Source organism: Sinocyclocheilus grahami, unplaced genomic scaffold, assembly GCF_001515645.1.
Source record: "Sinocyclocheilus grahami isolate Dianchi unplaced genomic scaffold, SAMN03320097.WGS_v1.1 scaffold852.1, whole genome shotgun sequence".
NCBI classification, from domain to species: domain Eukaryota; kingdom Metazoa; phylum Chordata; class Actinopteri; order Cypriniformes; family Cyprinidae; genus Sinocyclocheilus; species Sinocyclocheilus grahami.
In genome coordinates, this window is record NW_015506031.1 from 35142 (window position 1) to 60518 (window position 25377).

Genomic DNA, 25377 nt, shown 5'->3' on the forward strand with positions numbered 1-25377 from the left:
TCTGGTTCAGCTCAGTTACCAAATCTGACCTCAGAAGACTACAGAGGGTAGTCCGGACTGCTGAGCGAATCATTGGTACAACCCTCCTTTCTCTCCAAGAACTGTACTTATCCAGAGTGAGGGCTGGCAGAATCACTCTGGACCCCTCACATCCAGCACACTCCCTCTTTGAGCTGTTGCCATCTGGTCGACGCTACAGAGCACTGAGCACCAGAACGACCAGACACAGGAACAGTTTCTTCCCTCAGGCCATCCATCTCATGAACACTTGACAATAACCGTGGAACACACACTATTTATTCACTCATACACTTATTTATCTAACACTCATACTCAGCCTACACCTCAAATTTGCACATAATATACAGTACCTGTACATACAAAAAAAACTGTCTATTGTAATATACCTGCACACACAATTGTCAATTTATATATTTTTATTCCTTATTTACTTGTTCTATTTTTATTTTTATTATCTGTGTTTTTTGTTCTGTCACTGTCATTCTGTTACATTGTGGAAGCTTCTGTCACGAAAACAAATTCCTTGTATGTGTAAACATACCTGGCAATAAAGCTCATTCTGATTCTGATTCTGATTCTGAAAATTTGGAAAACATGAACAAAATGAACAAAATGAACAAAATGATGACCAGTTAGTTGGCAAGGCAACATTTCTCATTTTTAAAATTGGGTAATTCATCTAATTATTTTTTTATTTTATTTTAGCTTTATTTAAATTACCAAAAAGGATTTGTAATACTTTTAGCTTAGTTAACAACAACAACACTGATCAGGATTCATTTGTACTTGTCCGTCAATTCAGGTTTGATGTCAGTTGTAAAACAAAAAAAAAGTATCTTAAGCAGTCGTGTTGGTCCAAGTGAATAAGATTTGAGAGCTACAGCGGAACGCAACGTGAGAAGTGAATGATCATTTAAAATTCACTGGGTTCCTTGAATTAAGCTTCTAAATGGCTTCAGGAGACTTGGAATATACAATACATCAGTCATATGGACTACTTTTATGGTGTTTTTTTGTCCTTTTGGGAGATTGAAAGCCACCGGGTCACTGCCTGCATAATAGCAGCATGAACGCTATATGGGTTTGCAATAGCATGAGGGTGAGTAAGTGAATTTTTGGATGAACTATCACTTTAAATAGTCTAGTTTCTAGCACAGCTGTGATTTGGGCGGCTGTTGATGAATCGTGGCCTGCGTATGACCTCGAGTCTTCACTCAGGTGGAGACGAGATATCTAAGCATCTCTGTTCAACACCCTCAGACAAGTACTTCACATCACTCCATCCCTCAGGGGCGCAAGAGATTGTTTTTCCATGTTTCCCCTGTTTTCCATGTCTTTCCACTTCTTGCACCCTCTTGCTTTCCTCCTTCAATTAATCCCACTGAGACTACCAAAGAGAAGAAGGAGAAGAGAGAGAAAGAGAATGAGGAAAGAAATAACGAATGACAATCTTCCACAGCATGGTACCACTCAAGTGGCCATTAGTGCAACTTACTCAATCTCTTTAATGAACTGATCAGACCTAATGACTCCCAAACACACCCTACCTTTATGCAGACAGATGTAGTGGGTGGCATATACAGATTAAAGGCGTGTGATTGGTGAGAGGAATGGACAGGTCTGAATGATAAAATGGCGGTTTTATTTTTCGTTTTTGAATGTGTCCCCCTAGCAAGGTCCACTTAGATGGTTTGTTTTCATATTTAAGCAGAACCATTCTAATGGAGGTTAATTAGTTTCAAATAATCAATTGTGTCATAATTATCCATGAATCATGGCTAAATATGAGAATGGATACAATAATAAGAGTGCAAGCTGGCCATTTGTCCTACTCTAGCACATCATTACAGCACATAAGGCAGAACAAACCATTTTTCCCACGGTCTATCTGTCTCACTCACTACCAAATCATACTTATTAGATGAAGTTTGACAGTAAACAGTCTTGGTATTAGAATGGATGTTGTCTAAAGTCAATTTCCAGCCTCTCTCCTCCACAATTTCCATCTTCTCTTTGGTCAGCGTATGTAGCTAAGGTTGGTATCCCAGGTGTGAAGGCCATCATCTTTCTTTGGTAAAGAGGATGATGTCACCTCTCTGGTATGGGCCTTTTTTTCTGGCCGCCATAGTAGCAGAACACAACCCAACACTGATTACTCAGCGGCATAGATTATGACAGGCCAATCTCTGTGTGAAATAACAACAAGACATAACGGCCAGGATTAAGAGAGGGAGAAGGGAGAGACAGAGAGAAGAAGATGGAAAAATGTTGAGAAGAGCAATGGGAGAAGGTGAGAAATTAGAAAATGGAAAGGAATTAAACACTAAAAAAAAATAAAGAAAGAATAGTCAAGGACAAGTGAAGACGAGAACACAGAGAGGCCACACAAAGAAAAGAATGAAAGAGGTGGTTATTTAAGAAAGGCAGGGAGAGACATTGCATAAATGACAAGAGATACAACAGAGATATTAAAATGCAAATAAAATAATTAGAGGAAAAAAGTAGAAAATAGTCTGCAAAATAAAAAAAATGGTTCCTAAAATTTAGTATTTTATTAAATAAAATAAAATAAAAATCTTAGAACATAAAAATTATAATATATATATATATATATATATATATACTTTTGGGAGATTGAAAGCCACTGGGTCACTGCCTGCATAATAGCAGCATGAACGCTATATGGGTTTGCAATAGCATGAGGGTGAGTAAGTGAATTTTTGGATGAACTATCACTTTAAATAGTCTAGTTTCTAGCACAGCTGTGATTTGGGCGGCTGTTGATGAATCGTGGCCTGCGTATGACCTCGAGTCTTCACTCAGGTGGAGACGAGATATCTAAGCATCTCTGTTCAACACCCTCAGACAAGTACTTCACATCACTCCATCCCTCAGGGGCGCAAGAGATTGTTTTTCCATGTTTCCCCTGTTTTCCATGTCTTTCCACTTCTTGCACCCTCTTGCTTTCCTCCTTCAATTAATCCCACTGAGACTACCAAAGAGAAGAAGGAGAAGAGAGAGAAAGAGAATGAGGAAAGAAATAACGAATGACAATCTTCCACAGCATGGTACCACTCAAGTGGCCATTAGTGCAACTTACTCAATCTCTTTAATGAACTGATCAGACCTAATGACTCCCAAACACACCCTACCTTTATGCAGACAGATGTAGTGGGTGGCATATACAGATTAAAGGCGTGTGATTGGTGAGAGGAATGGACAGGTCTGAATGATAAAATAGCGGTTTTATTTTTCGTTTTTGAATGTGTCCCCCTAGCAAGGTCCACTTAGATGGTTTGTTTTCATATTTAAGCCAGAACCATTCTAATGGAGGTTAATTAGTTTCAAATAATCAATTGTGTCATAATTATCCATGAATCATGGCTAAATATGAGAATGGATACAATAATAAGAGTGCAAGCTGGCCATTTGTCCTACTCTAGCACATCATTACAGCACATAAGGCAGAACAAACCATTTTTCCCACGGTCTATCTGTCTCACTCACTACCAAATCATACTTATTAGATGAAGTTTGACAGTAAACAGTCTTGGTATTAGAATGGATGTTGTCTAAAGTCAATTTCCAGCCTCTCTCCTCCACAATTTCCATCTTCTCTTTGGTCAGCGTATGTAGCTAAGGTTGGTATCCCAGGTGTGAAGGCCATCATCTTTCTTTGGTAAAGAGGATGATGTCACCTCTCTGGTATGGGCCTTTTTTTCTGGCCGCCATAGTAGCAGAACACAACCCAACACTGATTACTCAGCGGCATAGATTATGACAGGCCAATCTCTGTGTGAAATAACAACAAGACATAACGGCCAGGATTAAGAGAGGGAGAAGGGAGAGACAGAGAGAAGAAGATGGAAAAATGTTGAGAAGAGCAATGGGAGAAGGTGAGAAATTAGAAAATGGAAAGGAATTAAACACTAAAAAAAAATAAAGAAAGAATAGTCAAGGACAAGTGAAGACGAGAACACAGAGAGGCCACACAAAGAAAAGAATGAAAGAGGTGGTTATTTAAGAAAGGCAGGGAGAGACATTGCATAAATGACAAGAGATACAACAGAGATATTAAAATGCAAATAAAATAATTAGAGGAAAAAAGTAGAAAATAGTCTGCAAAATAAAAAAAATGGTTCCTAAAATTTAGTATTTTATTAAATAAAATAAAATAAAAATCTTAGAACATAAAAATTATAATATATATATATATATATATAACCCCCTCCCAACACCTCTAACTTCCCTTAACTATTGTCTCACCACGTGTTCATCGCCTCCTCTCTCAGCTACGCTTACCTCTGTCCAATCGGTTGGCGTATCTCCCTCCGCTGCTGTCTCCTCCGGTCCCCGGCTCCATTCATACACCTGGGCTGTGGCAGGCTTTTGGCCCCCAGCAAAGCATTTCAGAGCACTCTCATTTTCCCCCTGTCCTATCAGCGCTGATCTGCTGTCAGTTAACCGGGTCCTGGCCGAGCTCTCGGGCTGTTCCCACTGATCTCTTGTCAGTCATCCGGACCTTCCGTTAGCTTCCTGACCATTCCCAGCTGCTTGTTATTCCGCGCAGGGAGCAATCTGTAGAATGCTCAGAATAGCAGAGTAATGGATTCCTGGCATCACTGAGGCACTTTAATGCCCATAAGCCTGCTGCTGTAGAGAACTCTGGTCATGTACACTGCTGGGGGACACAGTGGATCTCATTTAGCAAGACTGCATAGTTTAAACTCCCCAGGTGGCCAAAACTTGGATTTTAGAGCCAACTTAAACCTGGAATGAAGATTTCTGCATATGTAACATACAACTGGCTCAAACTCCCATGTAATTGTTGCACACATTTATAGGTCGACTGGTCTATCTAGTTAAAAATGAATGTAAAAGGCATGAAATTAGAATATATGAATTTTACATAGGTAAGACCTGGCCGTGGGCTTAGGGGGCTAATTTAAAACTCTATAAGTCTTTATGAACTAAAGGAACACTTGGCTGCCAGTCATCACCATGACAACGAGCCACCCCGCCCACTCTTTAAAGCTCAATGAGTGATCGAACGAGACAGCAAGTGAGTAAATAAGCGGCAAAGTTCACAAGTTTACAGTCCACAGGGAACTGTCGGGACTCTAACACCTGAGCCTTCTACAGACATTTTGCACACGCCTACCACATCTATCATCTCTCTCTCTCCATCCATTCACCACGCAGCCTTTAAATCTCCTCAATCACTCATCCAGCTGAGTTGAGCCCCCTTTCCTGCTGTCCCATGTGGCTACTTTACATATAGAGATACGGATTGAAACAGCAACTGTTACGGCAAACCATCAGATGAGCTGGACCCAGACAAGCCTTCTGAATATTTAACATTCCACACTTTTTCCTTTAAAGCCACCTACTTCCATTTTAACCAATGTAATTCCATCAGAACACATGCAAGCTTTGAGTGCAAGACCATAAGGTGTAAAACAATGTAACTACACTGTAAGAGAATGACAACAAAACTATAATGCTCCAGTTAGTCTCTATACACGTGGAGACAAAAAAAATTAATAGACTACAGAATTAAAAAGGATAGTTAGTAGATATTTCACCTTAACATATCAACATTTACTCACCCTCGTGTCCTTCCAAACCTGTATGAGTTTTTTTTGTGTGTGAAACACAAAAGATATCTTTTAAAAAGTTCTCAGTGTTTTGTTTTAAGAGCAATGCCTTGTTACCTCAGCCACCACACCAGATCCATGCCATGTTACTGCTGTCAAGTCGGCCAAGCCAGAGTCTGTTCATGTCAAGCCAGAGCCAGTTCAAGTCAAGTCTGCTAAGTCAGAGACGGTTCTGGTCAAGTCTGCTAAGCCAAAGCCTGCTCACGTCATGTCTGCCAATCCAGTGCCTGCTCCATTTCATGAATCCGCTCCAGAGCCTGCTCCAGCCCATAAGTCTGCTCCAGAGCCTGCTCCAATCCATGAGTCTTCTCCAGAGCCCTCTCCAGTCCATCAATTTGCTCCAGAGCCTACTCAAGCCCCAGAGCTTAGTCCTGTGTTGGCGCCAGCCTTTGAGTTTGAATTGTTGATAATTTTAGTTTTAGCTGACAATAACAACAGTGGTATAAGCCTCTGTCGAAGCCATCAAAAACTACAGCACACTTGCTTTCCTACTCCAGGACTGTACTGTTTCCTACTGTATCCAACAGTTTCAAGTAGTGGATCACATAAGCAACACTATCGGCACTTCCATTGGTAGTGTAGAATATGTTTATTGATTAGAATATAACTGAATTGAGTGTAATCTATGAGAATAGTATCAAAGTTTACTATTATCAATTGCTCAGTATCTTAAGAGAAGCAGAGTGTACACCAGAAATGGAAAGTGCAAACATGACCATCTATTTCAGTCCTGAAATGTTCATATATGGTGAAGCCCTTGAGTCATATTCACTGCTTAAAATATAAGTATATGTATGGAATTAATGATTACCTTTGGGTGTATATACTGTATGTGAGTTCAAGTCTGGACTCTGCAGCCACTCTGTTTGGCTTGGCATTATTTCTTTGAGAATAGAGTCTATCATCTGGCATCAAACCTCAAGACTTTGCAAATGTTTTTTTTTTAAAGAAGTAACAGACTCCAGAACAGCAGTCACCACAAAACTCACACACTTGCAGTTTATGCTGCTTCATTGATTATAACAAGAGCGTTCATCACATTGCTCGCTTCCAGCTTGGACGGGGTCTAAGGGAGTTTTTTTGTATTAAAACGAGTTGTGCACTCCAGTCACGAGAGGTGCTTGTGTAATACTGTAATCCAATTCAGTGAATTAAAAGCACTGGGAAGTCTTCTCTCAGTGCAGCGATAAGAGCTGTGGATTAATCTGCCGAGTGTTTCTGACAGGCAATTTGATAAACAGCCACTTATCTCTGGGGCAGCTGCACAGGAAGAGAACAAATAAATCATCAGAGAGGAAAGAGAGAGAGCAACTGTATGAAATAGGCTTTGTGTCTATGCTTCAGAAGAATGACCATGAACATGTATATTCAATTAAACTTGTAGCATAGGAGCTACCTACAGTTCCTACATTACTACTTAGCCTACTAAAGGATTTGTGTGATGGACTGGGGTGTTTGTGATGCATGGGCCACATTCACACTGAAGAGCGTAATTTTTCGATATTAAAATATATTCTCCTATCCCAGCTGAGGCAGCTATAAGTAAGCCATTCTTAAATCGATTTAACTCCTCTACAGGGCCAAATTACCAATTAATAAAGACTTATTTTCTCACAGTTCCTTGCACAATACTATGTTATTACCTCAAAAGGCTTTAGTGCATGATTTGTAAACTCATATATTTCGATGTTTGGATCACAATATTAACAGGTTGAATATAGATGACACACACATTTTCAATTAATTATAAATCACAAATCAATGAATGAAGATCCTCAATGAAATACAGAGCAATACAATTAAACTCACAGTTAAGGGAAGCATCCCCACCTAGCGGAGAACTTGGCCAACTCATTTTGAATAAAACAATTTAACACAAACATTTAACAACATATTAACAACATACCTGCACAATGGAGACAGTGTGTGTAAATAGGGTTTCACTGATTCAGAAAGAGAATAAACCATTTCTACATAAAACACAAAACAACACACAAATTGATTACAATCAGGTCTCGTGATATAAACGCGTTATAACTCAATATTGAGCAACAAACTCGACGCCAAACACAGCTTAACAGAGTCCCAACATATTCATTGAAAGATAAAGTCACAATAAAGCAAATATTTGTGTTTTTGGACACTTATAAATGGTAGTTCTCAGACCGCGAAAAACGTGCAACTTACCCACAGCAATGCTTCGTTAACTCTGCTGTGGGCGGTCCCTACTCCACACGCTAAGTCACATTACACACCACATAGATGGCGCTGTTCCCGTTTATGCAATAATTTAACATACCTTTTCACTCTGTTACATTTGCTTCAGCAAATGCGCTTTTATCTTGCGTTTGCTTTTGTTAATACTATTGATTAGGTTAAGGTAGTGTTCAGTGTTGGTGGAACATTACTTTCGAATGCGGTGAAGCAATATCCTTTTAGCGAAACATTTTATTTCTAAACAGCCATATATACAACAATCAATGTAATAAATGTTGCCAGAATCACATTTAAATAAAACTGAACGTGCTTTTATAGCTACTCACTGAACACTTTTACTTTGAAAGTGTCATGAAACATACAAAAAAACAACATAATATAATTTTGCAGAAATGTTGCCACAGGCATGTTTAATGCAGAAAGCTAGGAGTATCCTTGAGAGGATGGTTATTACACTGCATGCTATTTTCGTGTATTAAAGAAGTATATAAGCTGATACTTGGACTATAAACTTTGAAGAAGTTTGAACACAGAACATTGTCTCTGTGGTCATCTCTCTTCCCACGACAGTGCATTCAAGACTGAAGGGGCTGAGGGTATTTTACAGCACTGAGAGATAAGGAAAATAATCTAACAGTTGCTTTAATACCGAGAGGAAGCTAACCGTTAGTGCTTCCATTCATCTCAATGGTTGCTGTGCACACAGTCACAAGCCCATCACTAGCGACTATCCTGAGCTGTACAGTAACTGCAGTTAATTTTACACTTTTAAGAGAAACATAAGATATGAAAAATACGAAATACACAAAATATTTTGTCATAATAAATGGATACTTTTTAATTGTTTTTGGTTAAACATAGTTACAGCATCTACCAGCAGGGGCTAACTGGATCTAGCCAAACACTGACCACTTGGTTTGAGCAGCCCAACATGTCAATCTGGTTCAACTAATGGTGTGATTACAGGGTGGAATTATCCATTTTTGTCTAAAAGAAAGGCAAATGAGGGCATGTTTGATGAAACATGTTTGGAAACAGACATTATTTTTGCAATTCAATGTAATTTTTCGATATTAAAATATATTCTCCTATCCCAGCTGAGGCAGCTATAAGTAAGCCATTCTTAAATCGATTTAACTCCTCTACAGGGCCAGATTACCAATTAATAAAGACTTATTTTCTCACAGTTCCTTGCACAATACTATGTTATTACCTCAAAAGGCTTTAGTGCATGATTTGTAAACTCATATATTTCGATGTTTGGATCACAATATTAACAGGTTGAATATAGATGACACACACATTTTCAATTAATTATAAATCACAAATCAATGAATGAAGATCCTCAATGAAATACAGAGCAATACAATTAAACTCACAGTTAAGGGAAGCATCCCCACCTAGCGGAGAACTTGGCCAACTCATTTTGAATAAAACAATTTAACACAAACATTTAACAACATATTAACAACATACCTGCACAATGGAGACAGTGTGTGTAAATAGGGTTTCACTGATTCAGAAAGAGAATAAACCATTTCTACATAAAACACAAAACAACACACAAATTGATTACAATCAGGTCTCGTGATATAAACGCGTTATAACTCAATATTGAGCAACAAACTCGACGCCAAACACAGCTTAACAGAGTCCCAACATATTCATTGAAAGATAAAGTCACAATAAAGCAAATATTTGTGTTTTTGGACACTTATAAATGGTAGTTCTCAGACCGCGAAAAACTTACCCACAGCAATGCTTCGTTAACTCTGCTGTGGGCGGTCCCTACTCCACACGCTAAGTCACATTACACACCACATAGATGGCGCGGTTCCCGTTTATGCAATAATTTAACATACCTTTTCACTCCGTTACATTTGCTTCAGCAAATGCGCTTTTATCTTGTGTTTGCTTTTGTTAATACTATTGATTAGGTTAAGGTAGTGTTAAGTGTTGGTGGAACATTATTTTCGAATGCGGTGAAGCAATATCCTTTTAGCGAAACATTTTATTTCTAAACAGCCATATGTACAACAATCAATGTAATAAATGTTGCCAGAATCACATTTAAATAAAACTGAACGTGCTTTTATAGCTACTCACTGAACACTTTTACTTTGAAAGTGTCATGAAACATACAAAAAACAACATAATATAATTTTGCAGAAATGTTGCCACAGGCATGTTTAATGCAGAAAGCTAGGAGTATCCTTGAGAGGATGGTTATTACACTGCATGCTATTTTCATGTATTAAAGAAGTATATAAGCTGATACTTGGACTATAAACTTTGAAGAAGTTTGAACACAGAACATTGTCTCTGTGGTCATCTCTCTTCCCACGACAGTGCATTCAAGACTGAAGGGGCTGAGAGTATTTTACAGCACTGAGAGATAAGGAAAATAATCTAACAGTTGCTTTAATACAGAGAGGAAGCTAACCGTTAGTGCTTCCATTCATCTCAATGGTTGCTGTGCACACAGTCACAAGCCCATCACTAGCAACTATCCTGAGCTGTACAGTAACTGCAGTTAATTTTACACTTTTAAGAGAAACATATAAGATGATATGAAAAATACGAAATACACAAAAAATATTTTGTCATAATAAATGGATACTTTTTAATTGTTTTTGGTTAAACATAGTTACAGCATCTACCAGCAGGGGCTAACTGGATCTAGCCAAACACTGACCACTTGGTTTGAGCAGCCCAACATGTCAATCTGGTTCAACTAATGGTGTGATTACAGGGTGGAATTATCCGTTTTTGTCTAAAAGAAAGGCAAATGAGGGCATGTTTGATGAAACATGTTTGGAAACAGACATTATTTTTGCAATTCAATTAGGTGCCACTAGTGGCTGCAGTGTGTGATTTCTGCACAACTAATGGCACTCGAGAGAATTTGCAAAAAATAATATAAAAATTTAAAACACTCCCCAACCTTCCATTATTCAGCAAGGTAATCCAATCTCATTGGATGAGCCGATGTTGCTATATCAAGTCACTCAAACAGATTCCTCGCATTTACACTGAATGGTTCAAGTGACCCAATTCCATTTTTTTCCTCCCATGTTTCACAGATCGGATATGGCCCACGAACATGTAAGCAGGAAAAAAAACACATGAATTCTAATATTCTCAGACTGGTTTCAGGCCTCATTCGTATGTGGAAATAAATCTGATATGAATCGGATACGTGCATTTGAGCCTGTCATGTAAGTGGACAGATCGGATGTTCCCCTGTTAATTCGAGTTGGATGTCAAATGTTTTTGAAACATCTCGCAGTACAGATATATCTATTACAAATGAAACCTCTCCAGTTGAGTAGCAGAGTATTCATTTTGTTTGATTGTGTTAAATAAGAGGCGATCCGGCACTGAAATATGTTGCTTTTAAAATCATGCCGAGTGCTTGTTGCCGCTGTTATCAGTGACGGTGGCTCATGCACAGACAAGTTATTTCTATCTATTGCTAACTGCTGTGGAGGCTCTCTATAGGGTGTTTTCACGACACGTCATCAATTAAGTCGGCCATATTGGCGGCACTGAATGTAAACAATGCCACTGAACTGAACTGAAGTCATTTATGGGCTTGGCGAAAAAAACTAAGTAGTTCATTATAGCTGCGTTTCCAATACAGATTTGCACAAAACTTTTGTAATATTTTATAAATGCCAATAAAAAAACTATTGCGAAATGACAGCATTTCCGTTAACCGATGCGGAAGGTTAGGAAATATCTCACAACATTACCATAAAAATGCTGATGCTTAAAGCTGTTACTGTAAGAAAGTTGTAGATGACTTCATGGCTCATTTGAGGACAGAAAAGGAGGTGTTTGCTAGGGAGGGTCAATATGGCAGCATACATCACTGCAGTTTCACATTTTACCACAGAGATATGTTCTTCTCAGATTAGTTATCGCTCCCAATACAGTTTGAAGTTCCCCATAAACAAGGCAGGTAGATAGTATGAGAGAGGTAGATGGACAGATAGTGAGAAAAGGAAAAGACAGAGAGAGAGAGAAAGAGAGAGAGAGCTAAGTGACTATGAAAGAGTTCACCAGGCTGACAGAAACCAGCCGCCTTAAATTCTCCCAGACAACCCCTCACCTTGCTCCAGACACTAAACTCACCAATTAAATCACACAAATTGGAAAGGAACCGAAAGAGTAGGGGGAGCAGTAGATGATGAGGTGGGAAAGAATGACAGAGAAACGGAAAGGGGGGAGGTAGCGGTCATTTTGAAATATGACTGTGTTTGCTTTGACAGCGTAGAGTTAACAGAACCTCAGTGTGTGTGTGTGTGTTAACCTGTCACAGGGCCTAACCCAAGGCTAAAGCAGCCATTTCTTTTCACACTCCAGCTCTGGACAGCACAGAGAAAGGCGAGACACAGCGGGAGCGAGAGCGAGAAAACCTATCATCAGGCAACTACAGCACAGTGGCCAGATGACTGTCATAACCCACGAGGAGATTTGTGGTATGGTTATTGTAAGGCAGGGAAGGGTTGGCCGCATGTTTTTCAATCGCTAAGCCTTAATTCTCTTTTCAATTACACCTGACAAGAGATTTTTTCTGAGGTTCAGAGTTGCCATGGCAATGTGATGTGAAGAGGAGGACCGTTACACTGCTTTTTTTCTTTGTCAGTATTTTAAGTAAAATATCTAAACATCCTTAAAACAGGGATTTTTTGGCCAGTCTTTTTTTTCTTTCTTGTTTTATACATAAAGCTCACTACATTTTGTTAGATGTATGTTTAAAGTCTGCATGAAATCAAAACTGATCCTTTACTTTGGTACTCATAACTAGCCGAAACGTTGTGCGAACATTGTTTTGAAATGTTTCGTTGAAATGTCCAGTTTTCTTGTTGTGATTATAATATTATTTAAAGGTTATAAACACATGCTAAGTTTATTTTCACCCATTTGAACGTTAATACTCTAAAAATGTTAAATTGTTACTTTTCTTGTTGTGATCAGAATGTTCTTTAAAAATTATAAAAAATGTTTCTTCGAACGGTAGGAACATTTTCTCTCAACGTTATGAGAACATATCAAATATTAATAAAGTTATGAGAATATTAATTTCCTGTTAGATGTAAGCCCAAAGTATACTTTAGTTTTTACTCATATGCGTTACAGTCCAGATACAGTGTGACACAAATTTCATCAGCAGCAAAGAGTGCAAAGATATTTTTATTGGTCATAACTTCTGGACAGAAATAGCACAGACTCTGAACAAGGACATAACTTTCTAGTGTGAATGTGTTTTTGCACATTATTAAATGGAGTATACTTTTAAAGGCTACTTTAAAAGGCTAAAAGTATACTGAAGTAAACTTTGGGCCTTGGGAACAATTAATTAACTGTTTTCTTATTCTGTAGTTAAATTCTGAGAAGTTGCTTCCCATGTGGAGTGACATTCCTTCTTTGATTGGGAAAAACATTCTTTAACCACAACCCTCTATCCACTAGTCTGCAACATCTATATTTTCTCATTCAATAATCAGTTTTACTCAGAAATACGTCACAGTCCTTAAGTCATTGCAACCTCTGTTCATGTTCAAACAAGCAAAGCTTCCAATTTTGATGTTTGACATTAGCATTTCTCGTGAAGCAACTGTTGCCCTCCAATGACCACTAATATGTTTGAGAGAAAATCATTTTCGGATAGGTGGTCGCATACTATCTAGCCACGGAGTTCAAATATTTCATTGCACTCAAAGCTCAAATCAGATCCGAAAATTCTCTGGACACATATGATCGGACTACAAATCGCCATTAGAAATGAATGACTTCCAGTTTGTCGATTGTTGGAGATATGAAAAGGCGTCTTGGAGCTTGTTTCCCAGCATACATTTAAGGAATCAAACTGTGTTAAAAATCGTGTACTTTCAGAATATGTATTGCATTTGATGAAGAACTGTTAATACAATTTGTTCTGTAGGTATTCACGAGTGTAGTATGAATAAAATCTGGATATGCAACATCTGGAAAGTTGGCATTGTGATGTGACCTAAGATGACAGTTGTGTCACTATTCTCGACATTTATCAATATGACAACTCCTCTCAAAAATCTACTGAAGTGTCTGTGACTATTCTCAGAATGTCTAGTGGGTGCAATAAAAGCATGTTGGTGATGGGCAACAGCTCCAAGCTGACTGCAAATACAGGCCTTAAAGGGATAGTTCACCCAAAAAACGCATTCCAAACTTGTATCTCTTTCATATTTTGAAGAATGTTGGTAACCAAACAGTCCCAGTTGCCATTGACTTTCTTTCATTATATGTACAAAAAAAATTACAATGAAAGTCAAAACTTAGTAATCAAAATTCTTCAAAATGTGAAGAGATCCTTACTTGCACACACACATACACCAGAATAACCTGATGATCAACATGAGAAAGAACATGTGACAACTGTGATGTTGACCAATAATTCAAATTCAGTGGCATTTAAAGGGGTGCTCTCTGTCACACACATATATACTCTGACACAAAGCAAACTCTCACCTGGTCATCTCTTGTTCCCTCACAGCATGAGAAACGAAAAGAAAGCAGAGGAGAGAGACCAGGAGAGAGTCTTTCCTCTCCCTGGCTAGAGAAAAGAAAGCAATCAAAGGGTTTGGTGCCGCAACAGACCACGCAATAACAGACACTCATGTGTAAGCCACAAGCTGTGTGCCGTTTTCAGTGAAAAAGAGCAGAATGAAAGAACAAATGACAGACAGTATAAAGATCAACAACAACTGGGCTGCAGTTTCCCTACTGCTGCGCAAACCTCAAAAAGAATAAGCAAAAATATACAGACACCTCGAAAACACCAGACGTGTTTTCAACCCCTTGGTATGAATCAAATAAGTTGTTTGTCCATAGAGGAGGTTCACAGAAGAATAGATGGTGTCAAACAAGTGTGTGTGTGTGTGTGTGAGAGAGAGAGAGAGAGAGAGAGAGAGAGAGAGAGAGAGGTTTTACTTAGCAAAATAGCACAAAAAAACACCTTTGGGGAAATCTGTGGACATCATCTACTGAATGACTGAATAAATAAATAAACAAACAAACAAATAAATATAAATAAATAATGTACATTGAAAAAAAAAAGTTTTCTGTTTTAAAATGCAATTTATTCCAGGGATAGCAAAGCTGAATTTTCAGCAGCCATTTCTCCAATATTCAGAAATCATTTTAATTTGTTAATTTGGTGGATTTTATATTATTATCAATGTTGCAAACAGTTGTGCTGCTTAATAATTTTTGAGGAAAACATGATTATTTTCAGGATTCTTTGATGAACAGACCAATGAATAGCATTTATTTGAAATAGAAACCTTTTGTAACATTATAAATGACTTTACTGTCACTGTCGATCAATTTAATGCATCACTGCTGAATAAAAGAGACAGACAGACAGATTAACACTATCTATAAGTTAACACTTATTCAACTATATTATACACACATTAAAGAAAGAGATACAATTAGCCCCGCCTACTGCGGCATCTCATTGGTCTAAAATCACACGCCTCATAACTGTTAAAGATCAAATATGACCAGCTGTGAATTGAGCCATTAAACAACAGTCTGCGTCTTCGTTTAGACAGTAGTAAACATGTTTGTGTGTGTGTCTCTTTAAGCCCTTTTGTTGGAGTGTTTGAAGCAATCATGTCTTCTGTTTCTTATCAATGAAGCTGCAGTCTCTTGGTGTTGGTATGCTACTTTTAGGTAACACTTGAAATCAAATGAACGCTCTTATCGTCAATGGATTCTTGTGAATAGCTTTACATTGCCTCCTGGCTTTCGCCCAAACTCTCCACGAGTCCTTCACCTCCTCCAGGCAACAAGTGTGCCTTCACTTTAGCGACAAGCAAATGACTGGGCTACTCAAATCCGTTGTCTGTGAAACATGATAGAACATTTACATTTATGCATTTGACAGATTCTTTCATCCAAAGATTCTTAAATGAAAGGTTCATTTTTACAAGTACGTGCCATGGGAACTTAACTAATTCCCTAATACTTTGTAACCTTGAAGACAGCATGAAACAGCATTTGCAGTGTATTCATGTGGGTTAGGAACAACATGAAACGTGTAAACGATGACAGATTTATTCTTTTATGACAGCGCTTTTTAAACTGCAGTATGGCGACCATGATATCGCAAGTGTGTGCAAGGCAGTCCGTGGAAAATTTGACAGAAAAAAAATACATATATTTTTAAGTGTTAAAATAAGATGTAATTTAAATATATTTAACACAATCATTTTTGCACACTTACCAATAATATTGATAATATTTAACTTTATCATGCTGTCTTGAAATGTCAATGTTTTTATTGTTAACTAAAACTGTAATAAAATGTTTTTGCTAATTTAAATAAAGCTGAAATTAAATTAAATAAAGATACTGTATTAATGAAATGTTTCCTTGGCAACTGAAATAAAATAAGCTGAAGTACTACATAGAAATATTAATATTAATATAGCTAAATGGAAATATTAATGTGACCCTATTATGTCTTTTCTAATATTACCTTTCATGCAGTGTGTCATGTAGCTATATAAACTATCTGCAAAGTTGTGAAGCCGAAAGTGCACGATAAATAAAGTTATTGTCTATCAAAAAAAAAAAAAAGAGTCGGCTCGCAATCGCCTAAACGAGTCGTCAGGAATTCAAATCTTATTCTGTTACGGCTCTACGTCACGAAGTAACACATTTGCATAATGTCCGCCCACGTTCTACGTCGCCAACTTGCCCACCCACAAACAGTAAAATTCCCGTGTGGTTAACATCATGTTGAGAAGACGCTGTATCCTACGCTGTGAGAGTAAATTTGTTTTATCACATCTTATAATTACCCCAAACTTGTTAACACTTGACACTTACCACTGAGAAACGGCCTGCTCTAGTCGTGCTTGCAAATCAGTCTCTTGTCGATCAGCCAGTTCAACTGTTTCATCATCAGACTCCGGCTCAAATTGGTAAGGTACAAACAATACCATCTTTTCTATGTATTGACAAGTCTCCAGGGCTGTCATTCCATCATGGCAATGGGCGTTTCGTTTCTAACACGTGCTGTACGCGGTAGACCAATCCAGAGCCAATCTCGCTACGACTCTGAACCAATCACAAAGGACTGCGCCATCTGACCAATCACAGCAGTGAGGGCTCACGGAAAGGAGGGGTATAGAGAGAATGATTCTTTGAACTGCTTTGCACGAGTCGTTTACGAATAAATTAGAAATTAGGTCAAATTTAAAGAAAACGAACGTGTTTTTTTTTACCTTGCATGCATGTAAACCTGTTTTAGAAGAATCATAAAACAATATTAGCAACCTTAAAAATGGCATAATAGGGGTACTTTAAAAAAATTGTCAAAACAAAAAAGTTTGGCATGAAAAAGTTTGAAAACCCCTGATTTTTTTGTTGTTTTAAAGTGCCTGTGCATGTTTATGTGCCACTTGGGTAAGCACTTATTAAAATAATGTCTTTTATTTAAGCTTTTGGCCTATTTGCAGAAGTTAGTAATTAGCGGCTGATTAGAAAGTCATTTTTAAATTGGCTGTTTAGACTAAAGGCATCCGTTTCTGACATGTCAGTCTTTCAGCAGGTCAGTGTCGTAACCGACTGAACTCAGAGCTACTTCCATACCTTACGAAACATGACTAAAAGTCATTTTATGGCATGGAGATGGCTCTTCAACAAAATAGCCATCCTCCAGCTCAGGCGAGCAGTAAACAAAGGCTATAAAACAGATTTCAGGTCAGTTTGAAGAAGCTATGTGGAGTGCATAAAAGGCCATTAAGTTTGATTTGAGGTAATGCGTGGGAAGATGTTAGAACTTGAGAGAAATAAAGATTGTTAAACTGATTTGAGGTCAGCTAGGGAAAACTCTTACATTGAGATGGGATAATCAAGCTGATTTGAAGCCTGCTGAATGGAGAACAAAAAGACTACACTCACACACCTGTGGCTCACAGACCATCTTGTTCTTTCTCATTCTGTGTTTGATGCTGAATGAAGGTGGAACACTAGCTGAGAATAAAACCGCAACACAATAAAGTCAGTTTCTCAAAGGAAGTAAGAAAAAGCTCAAGTCAATGACAGATATTGTGCTACTCAAGTGGTCTTAAATAGCTCATTAGCTTTATTCTGAAATGTATGGTTTGGAGCTTGCATAAGGTGACTGAGGCCACTTTAACTTAACAGTGAAGACTACAAGACCATTAAAAGCCCCATTGTGCAGCTACTTGAAGAGCATTAAGGTTTATAAATGTTACTGTAAAAGTCATTATTTTATTCTACTGTAGGATGTCTATTCATAATGTACAGAGCCTACAATTGTAAAATATTAACACTGCACAGCAGTGATGTCCCATTAATATTTACTTTGAATTAGGCACCCTACATTTAAAAGCATTGCAATTAGAGGTCTTCTCGGGGTCCTAAAAGCTGTACCCGACCCGAATCACTTCTTAACCGAACCTGGCGTGCATTTTTTTTTAAGAAAAACCCGACACGAGACAGATCCGATGAAATTAGACCCGAGTCCAACCCGACTGCATTAATTTTCGAACCCGACTGGACCTGAACGTAAACGACATTGACGTGTGCACAGCCTGTAGCTCCGCAGTCAGTAAAGAAAAATCCCAGTGTCCTGCTGACTGATTTGACCGCTTCTCCATTACTTTGATTTATTTAACATTTATTTAATTAATTATTACTTTATATTATTGCCTGCCTGATGGATACAAGTTATTTCTGAATTCGCCAGAACCAATTGTGACCAGTGGATTGGATAAAATAAACGTGATAGCTTGATAAAAATTAAATCGATAGCCTAATTGTCACGAATCCGGTCCATGAACTTCCAATTTCATTGACTCTCGCACTACACACTGTTGCACATCACCCCGGACTACATTTCCCATCACGCATTGCACTGATTGCACTCAGCACAGATTACACACAGCTGTTTACACTGATTGCACCCAGCTGTTTCATATCACTCCCTCACTATTTAACACTCACTCTGATCCCTTCCCTCTGCCGAGTATTGTCTAGCGTTTATCACTCTCCAAGCAATAAATCATGGATTCGCTAGTGTTGTCTGCTCTGCAATGTTATATACCTCATCTCCTGCGAAGGGATCTGCACACAAAAAAGAAAAGCCCTGCCCTGCATGAACACGCACCGCAATGAAGCGAGTGGCTTCTCCTGATGGATTTCATATCTATAAGATGGATTTCTGTGTGCAAGGTCACAAACGTATGTTCCTTTTTCTACATGTGTTTCTCAGCAACGCGCAACTACATTAAAGAGATTGGGTCTTATCGGGTCCATTTGGAAAAAGCACATTTATTTTAAATTACCTGAGGCAACTAACACTTAACCCGGACCTCGGGTTTTCGGATCTAAGTGGACCCGTGAAGACCTCTAATATGCACGACTGAGTAAAGCTGGATTCCCTGTTGGAGACCATTTTCAGGGATCATATTAGATTTTTTTTTCATTGTAGGGCAAAGTTATCAGTCTTACAAATTTTGACAATCTTAGAAATTTTCAACAGTGCAGCAGCATGATCGCATCTATAATGGCCGCCTGAAGAACAAACTGAAGCACAAAAATTATCATCAGAATGACCTCGGGCTTGATCGCACCTCATTGGGGCTTCCTCGAGGCCAATAGCCAGGGATTTTCAGCCCACTGAATACCTTGGGCCAAAGCAGGCCAAGTGGGACTAGAGTGGTCAAGAACAAAGGCAGAGTTTACCCGAGTTAAGAGACGGCTGGCCCTGCTGCTTATTTCCCATGCTTTCATATCAAGCTACCAGCTAACATCTTAACATTTAAAACAATTTTAATGGTAAATCACTTTTAAACACCAGTGAGTGTCTGAAATAACTTAAAGAAATGTGATGTTATACGAAGAGAATGATGTTATATGCGATGCTTAAGGCTACGTATACTAACATCACCATAATAAATACATCTTATGCTTATGAAAATACCAAAGACTGCTTGAAGAACTTAAGACAATCATATATGAATATAATCACGTATTTACTTGGTTGCATATTTGTTCTGTCTCTTTCCTGTGCCTTTGCTGATACCGGGCTTCTGCAGCCGCATATGTCATAACTTGCATATGCTTTGTTTTACTCATATAACTCCAGTCTTCTGTCCGTGAGCTCCCTCTGTTGCTTTGGCAGAAAGGATAACAGTATAAAGGAAAGTCAGCATTCAAACATCCTCACATTACATACATTGTGGGAAATTTATATAAATGCTAATTTTTTTATCAGTATTTTTCTGTTGAATGTGTATGCATTTAGACATAAAAGCCCTAATGGAGTTGTTTTGTGCATTCCTGTCATCACAAATAAACGGAGCAGCTGCGACTGAACAAGTATGAGTTCCCTTTTTATGTGAAATAATGATAAATACTGATGTGCACCACTAACACAAATTAATAAATTACAATGTTTTTATTGTAAATTATTGGTATATAAAATGCTGAAGTCTTTCTGAAGTATTTATGTAAAGATCAAACGTCTGCTTCTGTTAAAGGGTTAGTTCACCCAAAAAATAACTTAGCCCTCAAGTCATCCTAGGTGTATATGACTTTCTTTTTTCGGATGAATCCAGTCAGAGTTATATTAAAAATTGTCTTTGATCTTTCAAGCTGTATCATGGCACTGAGCGGGTGTTGCATGCATCAGTCCAAAAGAAGTTAAATAAAAAGCGCCCATCCATAAAAAAACAGTCAACAGTCCTACACGGAAGCAGCTCCGGGTAGATGACGTATGAGTTCAGCATTGCGCATGCACCAGTGAGTCTCGTGAAAACCAACGTTTGTTAACAAGAACAAAGGAAGCAAAGTTTCCTTACTTTAGTAAAGGAAAACCAGTCTCCTCTAGGCTTATATCGAAATCCTCCCACATTCTTCTTTACAAATCCTCGTTTTGTACTTCTAATTAGTGACTGTTGTTTTGTTTTGATCTCTCACCTGCGCTTCCACATGCGTCACTTCTGAGCGGCGCTTGCACAAAGCTGACCTCATACGTCATCTGCCCAGAGCTGCTTCAGTGTAGGACTGTTGGCACAAGCTACATTAAAGTGATTATTATGTTTTGAATATGGATATTTTTCTTACAAAAACGCATCGATTTGCTACAGCAGCCTTTGTTCACCCCCCGGAGCCGTGTGAGACACTTTGTTTTTATGGATGGGCGATTTTTATTTAACTTCTTCTGGACTGATGCATGCAACACCCGCTGAGCGTCATTAAACAGCTTGAAAGATCAAAGACAATTTTTTATATAGCTCCCGACTGGATTCGTCTGAAAGAAGAAAGACATATACACCTAGGATGACTTGAGGGTGAGTCATTTGTGGGTTAATTTTAATTTTTGGGTGAACTAACCCTTTAAGTTCATTTTGCAATATAGTTAGTTTTCATTACATTTTCCCCTCGCGGGTGAAAAGATGGGGTTTTGTGATGTTTGCTTCAGGAAGGTGTGTTAAAGTTGGGGATTTAGAGTAGCCCTGGTCCGACAGTGGAAACACAGCTTGATTTTAGCCTTGCAGCTTGAAGTGCAAGGCTGTTGGCACCGTCGACTCGTTGTTAGCCCTGGCTCTCACTGGTCTGACAGTGGAAAAGCTGGTATGGTTCAGGCTGCTGGTGGTAGTGGTATAATTATGTGGAATTATTTTTTTTAATTACACTTTGGGCTACTTAAGTGCATTGTTTGACCACAGCCTACCTGAGTATTGTTGCTGACCATGTTAGTGAAAAATGCTGCCTTCGGAGGATGCATTCCAATGTAGCAAGGCACGTCCAAATCCAGTGTCAGCTTCACTTCCTGTCTCCTGAGATGCCTTCATCTGATTAATTTTTGAAGGCAGCATAGATGTATCGTTTGGTGCCTTTGATATCCCACAATCCTGTGTGTTCCATTCTGTGATGGTTGAGCTAAAAAAAAAAATGGCATCTGAAATTTGCATTTGGTGGTCAGTTTGTGTGTAAATATATGCTTCTGACCAACTTTTGCACTTTTGCACTTTTTTATTCATAGCGAGAAATCAGTATCATAGTAATTAAATATTTGCTTTGTTATCACCAAAGCTCGTTCTGTTTTGTTGTATATCATTAAACCATTACGCTGCCTCAGAAGTAGGGTTGGGTATTGTTTGAATTTTATCAATTCCGATTCCGATTCTGCTTATCGATTCCTATTCTTTTCGATTCCCAGTTTCGATTCCAGTGTGATGAAATAATGATATCAAACATTTATACTGTGTCTCTTTTTTGCAAACCATTTATTGGAGCTGAATACCAAAAACAAAAATCAACATCAAATAAATGATTCAATGAATCACTCAAGATGTACTTGTTTCATTACTGGATGAATCAGTGTTCTAGAACGAATCTCTTGTATGATTCAAAGACAAATACATTTTAACAGCCCCTTTTTGCTACCTACTGGCGTAACAATGTAATTGACAAATCTTCATTTGAAGTGTCAAATTACTTTCAAAAGTGATTTACTCTATTCTAATCGCTACCATACACATCGAACACACAGTTTATATATGAACTATAAACTTTTATTCCCGTACTTCTGTGATTTGCATGTTTGTAACACAGAAATAATGATACTGTGTGGCTGAAAAGCCACATTCATGACAGACAGCTGCTCTCTTTAGGTCAGCGGAAGCGTGAACACAGATTTAAATGTTCAAATCACACTGGTGTGATCGTACTCTGCACAGACGAACCAAGTGATCACAACATTGATTGCACACGTCAAAGGTGGAGGAATGAAACAGGCGAATCATAGTAATTTAGGAATAGAATCACGTTGGTGTTTGAATCGTGTTCGCAATCTTTAACGATCTATTAAATTAAAGTGCTTTGTCATGTTGGTGGTGACACCTCTCTTGCAACATGTTTAGCTATCACAGATATTATACTTCGCTTTATTGGCTTCTGATCGCAAATGTACGTAGCCAAACTTTGGAGCGCTTAGATTAGCGAGCAAGGTCCTGGCAGATCGCTAGGTCCGGTCCTCACAGATGAAGAAAAAAAAAGCACATAGGAATCGATAGGCGGAATCGAAATTTTTATTTGACAACAAGTTTCCGATTCCTGACCTTAAGTATCCGATTCTGGAATCGGAATCGAATTTCAATTCCCAACCCTACTCAGAAGCATGTCCGAAATCAGTTTCGTCAGGTGCCTTTGTGCGCAAACGCTGCCTACAAAGTCATTGCCTACTAAGGCAGCGAGGCAACAAGTCAGCTGCCTATAAGTTTCAGACACAGCCAATGCGTCCATTGTTAAATTTTCAAGATAAGTTACTTACTGAAATAAGTCATGCATGTCAGTATTCTATTAATTTAATGACCGATACAACTGCAAACCTCTTACTTCCTACGCAGATTTGGACAAACACTTTACCACTTTGAATTACATTTTACCACTTTGAATTACAAAACACCTGCAAGCCAAGCAAAAAGCTGTCATTCTGGAAGAGACAGAGCCCTGGAATGCTGTTGGTGAAAAAAAATCATTCCAAAGAGTTAATTTACACAAATATTGTAATTATTGTAATAATGCAACGAGTGTAACATTCTCCAATACTGCCTTTCTTGTCACATTGATACCAGACTGCTATTTTTAAAACTCTCCAGAAACCAGAGGTGCCGTTGTATCTTCATGGGAATGTCTTTGGTGCTTAGGGTCTGGGGAAGGACAATTTCAAATCTGCAGCCCATGTAACCCCAGGCAGTTTGCGGTCTCCGCTGTGGCCCCATTAGTGATGATTAGGGTGGAGAATCTGTCTGGGTGCACTGGAGTCGAAAATGAGTTTTTCTTATTGACATTCAGGGCCATGTTATTGTTGTGACACCACATCTGCCTCCGTGTTCTTGTCTGTGCATTCATCTTCACTGTTGATCGGTCAAATTAATCTGATGCATTGCTGAATACTGTGAGCGAGTTATTCAACTCTTTTATAATTCCTCTCAGAATTAATATGAAGTTTTAAAAGTTGAGCATGTGTGTATTTTCTAACTATCATATTTCTCCACTGTGGATACAACCACTAAACACAGCGCTACACACTAATTGGCAAAATATTTAAAAGTATTTTTTGCAATGTTAAACCAAACACCCACACAAAATAATCGTATAATAGTGCATTTGTTTACTCATGTGCGAGTATGAATATAACAGTGTATATAACAAACTCCTACATGTGTGATATTTGGTCTGAAAAGCAGGCTATTCCTCAAAAGTTGAAGATGACATCTGAAACAGTGAGGCCATTAGTGTTGTGCGTGATCAAACACCTTCCAGCAATAGCATATAGCCGTACTATGAGTGCACTCATAAGTATTCTAAAACAAAGCTTTGATTTTTGTCTTCAGAGATAATCCCTGTTGTTCCAGAACCCTTCCAGCAGTTACACACAGTAATTATAAAGTATAAAGATATTTCTGGACCCACCTGGTAGCACTTCCTGAAGCAACAATGCCTTAAAACCAAATGCTTTATACACATATATTAATTAGTTCCACATGGCAGTTGCAACATATTTTCAGTAATATTAGGTTTAATTTTTTATTACAACATTACAATTCAAGGTCAAGTTTAAATAATTGTACTATTTTAGTTCACTTACCATTTGCCCATGGGGTGCTTACATTTACATGTATTGATTTAGCATTTTAATCATTTAGGATATAGTGCAATAACAATATAAAAGCCAATATAATAGCATATTGTCCGTATAATATATATCTTAGAATTTTCTCACACCATATACATAGGTCTTAAAATCATATCAATATTGTAAACTACACTGTAAAAAATTATTTAAGTTATAAATGAAAAAAGATCAACGGAGTACTTTTTTTTCAAATAGTAAAATTAGAATTACTATTTGAGTCTCCCTACTTCAAACTTTCATGTTTAATTGAAGGTGTTATTTTCAATTGAAAGTTGATTTTTCAAAGTTGTAATTCAATGTTACTTGCTTTTACTTTTTTTCAGTGTAGCTGTTAATCTGCCACAAAACAATATCTATTGTGTAAATACTTAAGCTTTAATTAATCAAGTGTTTGAGATTCAATATATTCCTTTATAGAAGTTCTTCCATCATTTTGTTTTCTATTTCAGGAATAACCAGTTCAAATCTCAGGAGGCAATGAATTACACAAGCACAATCTCATTTTAGTTACAAATATACAACTAGATCAGAAACAATTCATATGTCTACTTTTTGAATGCACGCTGAAAGATGCATAAAAAAATTATTAAATCTTAAGTCACGGCATAAAGTATAAAGAGATTTTACCACATCTTCACTGTCCAACCACTCGTGACCACCTGTGATTACTGAACACTGCCAAACCCCTAAACCCTAAAATTGGCCACGGTCAACTCAAATCTTAATGAAGTCACGTCAATTTACTTC